Genomic DNA, 10,288 nt, shown 5'->3' on the forward strand with positions numbered 1-10,288 from the left:
AAGGGGGGTCAACTGAGCTGATGAGATGGCTCAGCAGATCACATTCTTGCATTCAAAACCTCACGACCTAAGTTCTATTTCCTGGTATCTGTGTAAAGCCAGATGCACAAAGAGGCACATGCATCTGGAGTTCGTTTGCAGCACCTGGAAGCCCTGGAATGCCATTTTTCTCTCTCTCCTCCTGCCCTTTCTCTTCTGTTTGCAAATAAATAAATCAAAATCGTTTTTTAAAGGGTCCATGTTTGTATTATTATTCACTCAGGAAGAGTCCTAAACTGACACAAATGCTATCTCCAGGGCACAATAGGGAAGAAGGGGATGTGTAGGCACAGAGTGAAAGAGCAGAGCTACCTCTCTTCAATGTTTGAATCACATGGTTTCTTAGAAATTTTCAAAATGTGGCTGATACTGCAGGGCATAGTGGCACACACCTTTAGTACCAGCACTTGGGAGGCAGAGGTAGGAGGTAGGAGGTCAGCCTGGGTTACAGAGTGTGGCTGATTCTTGGTGTAGAGCTCTATGGCAATGCACTTGTCTAGCACATATGAAGTAAGGTTGGACATATGACGCCATGGAATATGTGCTTAGCAACACACTACAAAATGGTTTGTTTTCTTTTCAAGTATATGTATTGTATTCATACCATGGTTTTACAAATACATTCAGGTCATCTAATAGCATCTCAGTGACTCCTAACAAGCCAACAAGCCAGGCTCTTGTTTGATATTTTCAACTACAAGAATCTAAAGGATCTAGTGTGCCTTCATCAGCACCTGGAAATTCTACATTTCCTTAATTCCCTCTAGATTTTGATAATGATTATTTCACTTATTTATTCTCAAACCTTCCACATTCCATATAAAATTCTTAACCTTACTTAATGACGCTTCCTCCTAGTTTCACTGAAAATGAAAAGAAAATATAAGATAAATTCCACCATGTTCCACACCTCTATTGGGAATTTCAATCAGCTACAGACACCCAAAGGGGAGGGAGGGAAGTGAAATCAAAGAGAAAAGATCCTTACAGCTAGCTGTACATAGTAAATTCCAGGTCAGTCTGAGCTAAACTGACACTCTACCCTGAAACAAAAAGAGGAGAAAAAAAAAAACAAACTACAGGTGCATGTACCACTTTGTGCATTGAGCTTTACATGGGTACTAGGAAATCAAACCTCATTAAAGCATCTTAACTGGTGAGCCATCTGTCCATTCCCAAGACCAGGTCCAACTGCTAAGACTGAAGATGCAAATGTCCAGAAAAGGGAATAGTTTTTTTTTTGTTTGTTTGTTTGTTTCTTGTTTTTTTTTTTTTTTTTTGGTTTTTCGAGGTAGGGTCTCACTCTGGTCCAGGCTGACCTGGAATTAACTCTTTAACTCTGTCTTCTCAGGGTGTTCTTGAACTCATGGCAATCCTCCTACCTCTGCCTCCCGAGTGCTAGGATTAAAGGCATGTGCACATGCCCGGCGGGAATAGTTTTTAATGGGATTTTTGAGTAACTAATAATGGAAGGTAGTTGTTTATGGAAGGGTAACTACTATAGTTTGTATCTTGCATGTTCCCATAAGGTTAAAAGGCTTAGTTCCACAGTCAATGACATGACTGGGAGGTAGAAGAGCACTAAGGAGGTGGGACTCAAGGGAAGGAAGTGAGTAAGGCAATGTTCTTGAAGGGGATCCTGGGACCTGGCCTCTCCTCCTCTCTCTGGATTCCAAGATTCTATGAGATGAGCAAGTCCATCTACTAGGCCCTCCCACAATCTGCCTCCCATAAGATAAAATCAAGGCTTCCTCCTCTGAAGTGGATCATCTTAGTGATTTTATTACAGTACTCGAATGCATTTGAAAAGCTGCATGGTACAGAGAGGGTTTCATATTGACCAGATGACTAGATCAAACATGGTGAAGAATAAGGAACATATGGCTGATGCTCTGAGCAGGGCCAGGTTCAGTACCCTAAAGGCCAGAAAATCCACATCTCAAAGAAGTGAGAAGCCATGGTTGGCTGAGAAGAAACTCATGTTGACTGTTGTGAGTTCAACCTCCTCAGTCCAAGGACCTGGACTCCCAAGACCTTCCACTATGTTGACACCTTTCTTCATTATTCCTAAATACATCTACAACCTATCCTAAATAGATACCTAAATACATAAAGTTAAAGAGAGTTAACTAATGATCTAAATTTATCACTAATGGCCTGACATAGTTGTGAACACCTATAATTTCAGTACTCAGGAGGATGAGCTGTTCAAAGCCAGCCTAAGTCACACAGTAAAATCCTTAAGTAATAATAGATAAAGAAATACCACTATTAACGGAGAGAGGGAGGGGATATGATAGAGTGAGGATTTGTGAAGAGGAAAGTGGGGGAATTTTCATGCTTTATTGTCTCCAGGAAAGCCAGTGGTTTTAGAAGTTGATATCAAGGCTTACAGGATCAAGTCTCTCAGGGAAAGCTCTGATGTTCTCCACAGCCAGAAGGGAGGTGCTACAGACACATGTTTTTCATTCCAGGTGGAAAGCAACGTGTACTTCATCACAGTGCTTGCCTAACATTCATTCCTCCTATGAATTCTAAGAATAACTAAGGGGTCCGGATATGATGGTGCACATCTTTAATTCCAGCAATAGGGAGGGCACAGGTAGGAGTGTGAGTCTGAGGCCAGCCTGGGACTACAGAGTGAGTGACAAGTCAGCCTGGGTTAGAATAAGTCCCTAACTTGAAAACAAACAAACAAACAAAATCAGGGATGGGGAGAGACATGAATGGAGAACAATATTCAAAAATGCCCCTACCCTTCTAACACCAGTTGGAATATTAGGCAAGTTCTTGGGCTGGAGAGATGGTTTAGCAGTTAAGCGCTTGCCTGTGAAGCCTAAGGACCCCGGTTCAAGGCTCGATTTCACAGGACCCACGTTAGCCAGATGCACAAGGGAGTGCACTCGGCTGGAGTTCGTTTGCAGTGGCTGGAAGCCCTGACATGCCCATTCTCTTTCTCTCCCTCTTTCTCTGTCACTCTCAAATAAATAAATAAAAATAACTTATATATAATTTTTTTAATTAGGCAAGTTCTTGTTTTGTGTCAAAAAAACTTTTAAGACTACTAAGGCAGTTTAGAATGACTGTGCCCCCAAAAGTTATCTAGATGTTTTTCCATAAACAGCCTGAGTCCCTCCATATTCCCCTTTCCTAGAATTAAGATTCCTGGAAGATTTAAATCTAATGTTGGCAAAACTTTACATCATGTCACGTTAAATCAGGCCCCATTCCAAATCCATGAGTGACCCCAATTTGGGTGACAGGGCAGGCTTTACCCACGAACACTCTCCATGTGTCAGGAGCTCTCTATACTTTCTCTGCTTTTCTTCTCTTAACCTAATATAGTCTCTCTAACCCTTACCCTATGATCTGTGAATTCCACTTCTTTTAATTCATAAGACAGAAATGGGGAATACCCCAAGGTTATTGGTGCAAAAGCACTCAACAGATGTAAATAACATCCTCATTTTCATACCATACTCAGATAGTGAATACAAACAGTATTTGCAATAGACACACAAATATCAACACTAAATATGAATTGTGACTTCTCTGTCTTATGTTTACCTTTCAATTACTCTCACACAATCACTGGGAGTAAGCCACTAGTCCTCGGTACTATCCCAAATTGAGACCCCCTAGAATATGAGTGGAACCACTACTGTTGATGACAGTGACAGTGTAAAGCCATATCTTAGTGCTGTCACTGCCCACAATTCTACCAAAGCCCAAACAGGTGAACTAACCAGTTTTCTGGATTAATTTAGACAGCACAGGTGGGGTGTTATTCACAGGAGCCAAAACAGCTGCATTACTCCAAAGTTCACACCATCAGGGCAGGAAGAAGTAATGGCTGTAATTCCAGAAAAGGGGCCTGTGATTCCCTCCCCCTCCCCCTTTCTATCAGGCAGTGTCAATAGCTTCATTACCATTTCCATAGACCTGGCAACCAGATGGGAAGGGGGCGGGGGGGGGGAGGGGCAGAGAGAGGGGTGAAGGGACAGAGAGGGGGGATGTGTGTGTATTTATCGTGATCATCTTGCACACACTTTTCAGCATAAAGGAAACAGGGGTTGGGGAACTAAGAGCCTGAAAGCTGGTGAGCAAGGGTCAAGACACCAGCTTCTGCAGTTTGGGGACACAGGTGCTGGTCAATCCACAAGGCAGTGCAAAAATCCCATATCTGAGGTGGGTAAGGAACCTGTAGCTCTGACCTGCTCACTCTCCAGAGCAGAGGGAACCTGGAAGTTGGGTACCCAGCTAGATTGAACGTCCAGAGAAGTGGATTGCTGCTTGCAGAATCCCGGAGCCACACTGAACTATGTAGGCTGGGTGGGCTACTGCACGCCGCCTCTGCAGTACCCAACCTCTCCCACCCAAAAGCCACGCGCGGGGGACCCACAGCTCGGGACGGCCACCCAGCCCAGGCGGGGACCACCACGCTTGTGCATGTTTATGCGCAACCGAGAGTGTGGCGAAAGGCCCAAGAATCCAGAAGCCCAGAAATACTATCATGCTCCAAAAGGAGCTTGAGTGGGCTCCTGCATACCTCAAACTCCAGGCTTTACTCTCTGTTGGAAGTAAGCAGAGAATCCCTCTTCTCATTATATCAGAGCCCACTCCTAATATAAAACTAGGTAAAAAGGGCGTGAGATAGCCCTCAAGGATGGGAAATAAGTAATGGAATAAATCGCTTATTTGGTTTCTGTAAATAGCCCACAGCATAAGCCATAGCAGCCTGCCTTAGACCACACTTTGCTACCCCCACCCAAGGACCTGCACAAATGCTGACCACTGAGGTCATAGGAAACTGATTGGTCCACGGGGCCTTGAGTAATTTAAACCAATTTGCTTAGAAACTATGGAGTGGGACAAACTGACTGGCTCGTACCCCACAATCCTGATGTTAAGAAATGATTGGTCTAATGCACAGGCTTTGTTAGAAATCCTATAAAAACTGTCCCGTTCCTGCATTTGGGGCTCTGCAGTCCTCTACCCCTGCGTGGTGTACGACTGTGGGCCCCAGCGCGCTTGGAATAAAATCCTCTTGCAGTTTGCATCAAGACCGCTTCTCGTGAGTGATTTGAGGTGTCGCAATATCCGGGCAGAGCGTGGAGTCCCCGTTTTGGGGGTCCTACAGTGGGAGGGGGCGACCCCGAACCCCGCAATCACCACCAGCACACTGGAGATAGAGCATTGAGGAGTTGGAACCCAAAATACGGGATTAGTAAAAATAATGAGACTACTATGAAGATAAAGCCAGCATAATTTATTAATATGGAATAAATGTATGTTGAGAATTATTGCAAGTTAATAATGGTTCTCACTCACCACTTCATTTCAATCTACAGTCAATTAGCACTACCAAGTCCCATCACTCATGGGGCCTGGTGTATGATGGCTGTAAAGCATGCAACTATTGCTCCTATGGCTTGCCCCTAAGGGACCTTGCCGACAGAACAGGCAATGTCCATGGCTTTGATATCATGCTGTCACCAATCTATACTGCATACAGGTATGTGGAATGCATTTGAAAAGCTCAAATACAGAGAGGGTTTCACATTGACCAGATCATCATATCCAACATGATGCAGAATAAGGAACATATGGCTAATGCCCTGAGCAGGGCCAGATTCAAGTACCCCAGAGGAGAGAAAATTCACATTTCAAAGCCAGGACTACAGTGAGACCCTACCTCAAAAGAAACTAAATGGGGGAATAAATTATCATTCAGTGTCTTTTAGCATAATAGCCTTAATAGCCTTTAGCATGATAGCCAAAATAGCCTGTATTATATTTACAGGCTTCTTTTAGTTGTTACTTTTTTTTTTTTTTTTTTTATGAGAGAGAGAGCAAGAAAGAGACAGAGAGAATTGGCCCACAAGGTTCTCTAGCCACTGTAAACAAACTCCAGACATGTGTGCTACATGTATGACCTTGTGCATCTGACTTATGTTGGTTCTGGGGAGTCGAACATGGGCCCTTAGGTTTCACAGGCAATTGCCTTAAGCATTAAGCCATCCTCCAGCCCTCCTAGCTATGCTTTGAAAGCTGAGGTATCCTAAGAGATCTAAAACAAAACAAAACAAAATCCCTCAAGTTCATCTTCATTCACAACAGGAGAAAATGCAGATAACACCAGGAAAGCCAGTGGTTTTAGAAGGTGTCTGGAAAGATATCAAGGCTTATAGGATTAAATCCCTCAGGGAAAGCTCTGATGTTCTGCACAGCCAGAAGGGAGGTGCTGCAAACACATGGCTTCCATCCAAGGCAGACAGCAACATGGAGTTCATCAGGGTAGTTCCCTAACATTAATTCTTCCTGCTATGGCAAGCTAATTCCTATTAAGAATAGCTAAGGGGGCCAGGATGTGGTGGTACATGCTTTTAATTCCAGCAACAAGTGGGGGGGGGGGGGCAGAGGTACGAGTATCACTCTGAGTTTGAGGCCAGTCTGGGACTACAGAATGAGTGCCAGGTCAGCCTGGGATAGAATAAGACCCTAACTCAAAAAACAGTAACAAAAACAACAAAAAAGAATAACTAAGGGATGAGGCAAGACATGGAAGGAAAATAATATAAAAATGTGCCCCTACCCCTTCTAACACTGGTTGGAAAATTAGGCAAATTCATCTCAATGGTGTTTTGTGTCAAAAGAAAACCAAAACCTTTTACGACCACTAAGGCAGTTTAATATGACTGTAACCCCAAAAGTAAAAAAGCAGGAATGTCCTCAAGCCTGACATAACAGTCCCCATTTTAGTACAATCAGAGAAGTCTGCTTTTTCTTTAATTTGTATTTTATTTATTTATTTATTTATTTGAGAGTGACACAGAGAGAGAAAAAGAGGCAGAGAGAGAGAGAGCACACACGCACCAGGGCCACCAGCCAATGCAAACAAACTCCAAATGCATGTGCCACCTTCTCCATCTATCTGGCTAACTTGGGTACTGGGGAATCGAACCTCGAACCGGGGTCCTTAGGCTTCACAAGCAAGTGCTTAACCACTAAGCCATCTCCCCAGCCCCCAGAGAAGTCTTCTTCTTATCTGTTGCCTAAAGGAGTGCTCTAGATCTGTTTTTCTATAAACACCCTGAGCCCTTCCATACACCCCTTTCCTAGAACTGAGATTCCTGGAAGATTTATATCTGATAGTGGCATTATGGCTACTCAGCCCTAAAATGTAGCATCATTGCAGGTTAGCTCAGCCTCCATTCTTAAACCATAAGTGACCCCAATTTGGGTCATAGGGCAGGCTTTACCCACTAACACCTTCCATATGGCAGGAGCTCTCTATATTTTCTCCATTTTCCTTCTCTTAATCTAATAAAGTTTATCTAAACCTTACCCTATGATCTGTGAATTTCACTTCTTTAAGTTTGTAAGACAAGAATCTGGAGATACCCCAAGTTTATTGGTGCAAAAGCACTCATCAGATATAAATAACTTCCTTATTTTCATGCCATACTCAGGGGGTGAACACACACAACATTTACAATATGCACACACATGGCAACACTAAATATGAATTGAATGAATGAATATGAATTCTCAGTCTTATATTTACCTTTTAGGTACTCTCACACAATCACCGGGAGTAAGCCACTAATCCTGGGTTTTATCCAAGTTGAGGCCCCTAGAATGTGAGTGGAACTACTAAAGCTGCTGAGAGTGACAGTGTGAAGCCAATCTTGGTACTGTCACTGCTCACAATTCTACCAACTAGTCCAACTAGGTGAACCAATGAGTTTACTGGGTTGACTTACAGAGCACAGGTAGGGTGTTATTTACAGGAGTGTGGGTGACCCCAAAACAGCTGCATTACTGCAAGGTCCACCCCACCAGAGACTATATGAAAACAGTATGATAGCATCTACTTACTTAACCTTTCACTTCCTAGTTTATCCCAGGCCAGTGACCCTCCCCCTCCTTTTACCAGACAGTGTCAATAGCTCCATTAACATTTCCATAGAGCTGGCTATCACTGCATAGCTCTGCTCAATTAACTGTGACAGGCCTACTAAGAAAAGACATTCTTTACTGGCATTAGATTATATCTGGAGGAAAAAGCCCTTCCTACCAGATTCTTTTTTTTTATTTTTTTCCTAGGTAGAGTCTAGCTCTAGCCCAGGCTGACCTGGAACTCAGTATGTACTATGTAGTCTCAGGTTGACTTGGAACTCACAGTGATCCTCCTACCTCTGCCTCCCAAGTGCTTGGATTAAAGACATGTACCACCATACCTGGCCCTACAACATTTTTGAACATCTTTGTGATCTACATACAGCAAACTTACTTTGGTTTAAAAAAAAAATATTATTATAGGGCTGGAGAGATGGCTCAGCAGTTAAGGCACTTGCCTGTGAAGCCTAAGGACCCAGATTCATTTCTCCAGTACCCACATAAAGCCATATGTGCCTTGTGACACTTGCATCTGGGATTTTTTTTGCAGTGGCTGAAGTCCCTGGCACACTCATTCTCTATCTGCCTCTTTTTCTTTCTCAAATAAATAAGTAAAAATAAAATAGTTAAATAAAATTTTAGACCCAGACATGGTGTTGCATGCCTTTAATCCCAGCACTCGGGAGGCAAACGTAGGAGGATGAATTCAAGGCCACCCTGAGACTACACAGTGAATTCCAGGTCAACCTGAGCTAGAGTGAAACCATACCTCAAAACCAAAATTAAATGTTATCCACCTTTGCTTCAGTTATGTTTCCTTATATGTAAGTCTGTCTAATATCCTTATAAATAACCCTATGATTTCATTATAAAATCTTGTTATAAGGAAATGAGTAGCTCCCCTCCCTTAAACAACATAACTCCAAAAGTCCCAGTCACTGATAAAATTATTCCTGAAGAATTTGGGTGCATTCCTCTCCTGAGGCCCACACCTGACTCTCCTCAATCATCTGTCCTTTCTTCTACTCAGACTCACTAACTCTACTTCTGGCTCAGCCTGAAATTCTTTTCAGCTGTGTTAAGTACCCCAGCTGCACTTCAGTGGAAGGCCTTTAGATAGCAAATCTCGGAACACTGAGATGTGTTCCCAGTGCTGGTGACATTTTCAATATTTCAGTAATGGTAATAGGTTTTTGCCTGAACAGCTTTAAAGTCACCTTTTGACATTAGTCACTGTATATGTTTCTAAGACTGAGCAATTTAGTTTATAGTGCTGGAATAGATCTGGGAAGGGGTAAGTTAACTATTAACCCTAACCTGGGCATGGTGACAGTATCAGGATCCAAGCAGACCTTTTAGAAAATTCTTAAGTAGCCCAAAAATTCCTGCTTCATAATATCCGTCATTGGGAGACAATTTCCTCCATCCTCAAGTTTCGTTCACTTCCACCATTGAGCACCATTGACATTTTTAAATCTTGTTTAAAACTCCCTAGGGTTTTTCCTTAAACTTGGTGGCTTACATGTAAAGATGGGGACTTCTCTGCCCTTTAACAGCCTTAATATTCAATGCATAGGTACTATTTTCTAACCAACTGAAATATTGTTTCCTGTATTTTATGCCTTTCGTATTCAGAGTAATACATTATAGAAAACCAAGAGCATCCTTTCATTTTCTAAAGAACCTCCACATTCTCAAGTTACAGAATTAACTCTAAAGAGAGAAGGTAAAACTCACCGACCAGCTGGAGTGGCTTGAAGAACCGGTGAGCAATGCTGACCAGCAATCTGCGTTTCCAATACCTGTCTACAGGAAGGCAAACCTGCTGTGTAAAGGTTCTGGTCCCACATGCATGTGTCTGTAGCCAGTTTGCCATGGCCAGGCCCTGCAGCCCCTTTCTGCAGTTTGTGAGACCTGTGTGAAGCTCGTCCTGTGGCACTGGTGCCTGGAGCTGCTGGCAGCAGTTGAAACACCTGTGTGAGGCACATCCTGGAAGTCCAGCCCCACCGCTGCTGAACCCGGTTGACCGTCCACCCTGGCAGGGGCGGAGCCTCATGTCTGCCACACCCATCCACCTGTGTTACACTCCTTAGCACTAGGCATCTCCTACAAGGTCACTGTTTCTGTCCCTTCTAACCTGTACCCACCAAATGAGTGGATCACGTTTGGGGAGTGTGAAGAGGAGCTGGAAAGGCACTGGGCAGCTCTACATCGGGAGGACAGTGGCTCTCCATTCATCATGTTGAGAGGGCAGCAACTCACACCGTGCATCAGGAGAGTTGGAGGCCCAAGTATGTTGAGATTTTCCAGGGCCTGGATAAAGGGTCTGCATGGATGAAGTTTTCAC

The 10,288-nt window shown here is 43.4% G+C and overlaps 1 pseudogene; it reads left to right on the forward strand.

Annotated features, from left to right (window-relative positions):
• The first annotated feature begins 5,384 nt into the window (after positions 1–5,384).
• Positions 5,385–5,499, forward strand: LOC123455889 (annotated as a pseudogene).
• The last annotated feature ends 4,789 nt before the right edge of the window (positions 5,500–10,288 follow it).

The sequence above is a fragment of the Jaculus jaculus genome, chromosome 18 (assembly GCF_020740685.1).
Source record: "Jaculus jaculus isolate mJacJac1 chromosome 18, mJacJac1.mat.Y.cur, whole genome shotgun sequence".
In the NCBI taxonomy this organism is placed as follows: domain Eukaryota; kingdom Metazoa; phylum Chordata; class Mammalia; order Rodentia; family Dipodidae; genus Jaculus; species Jaculus jaculus.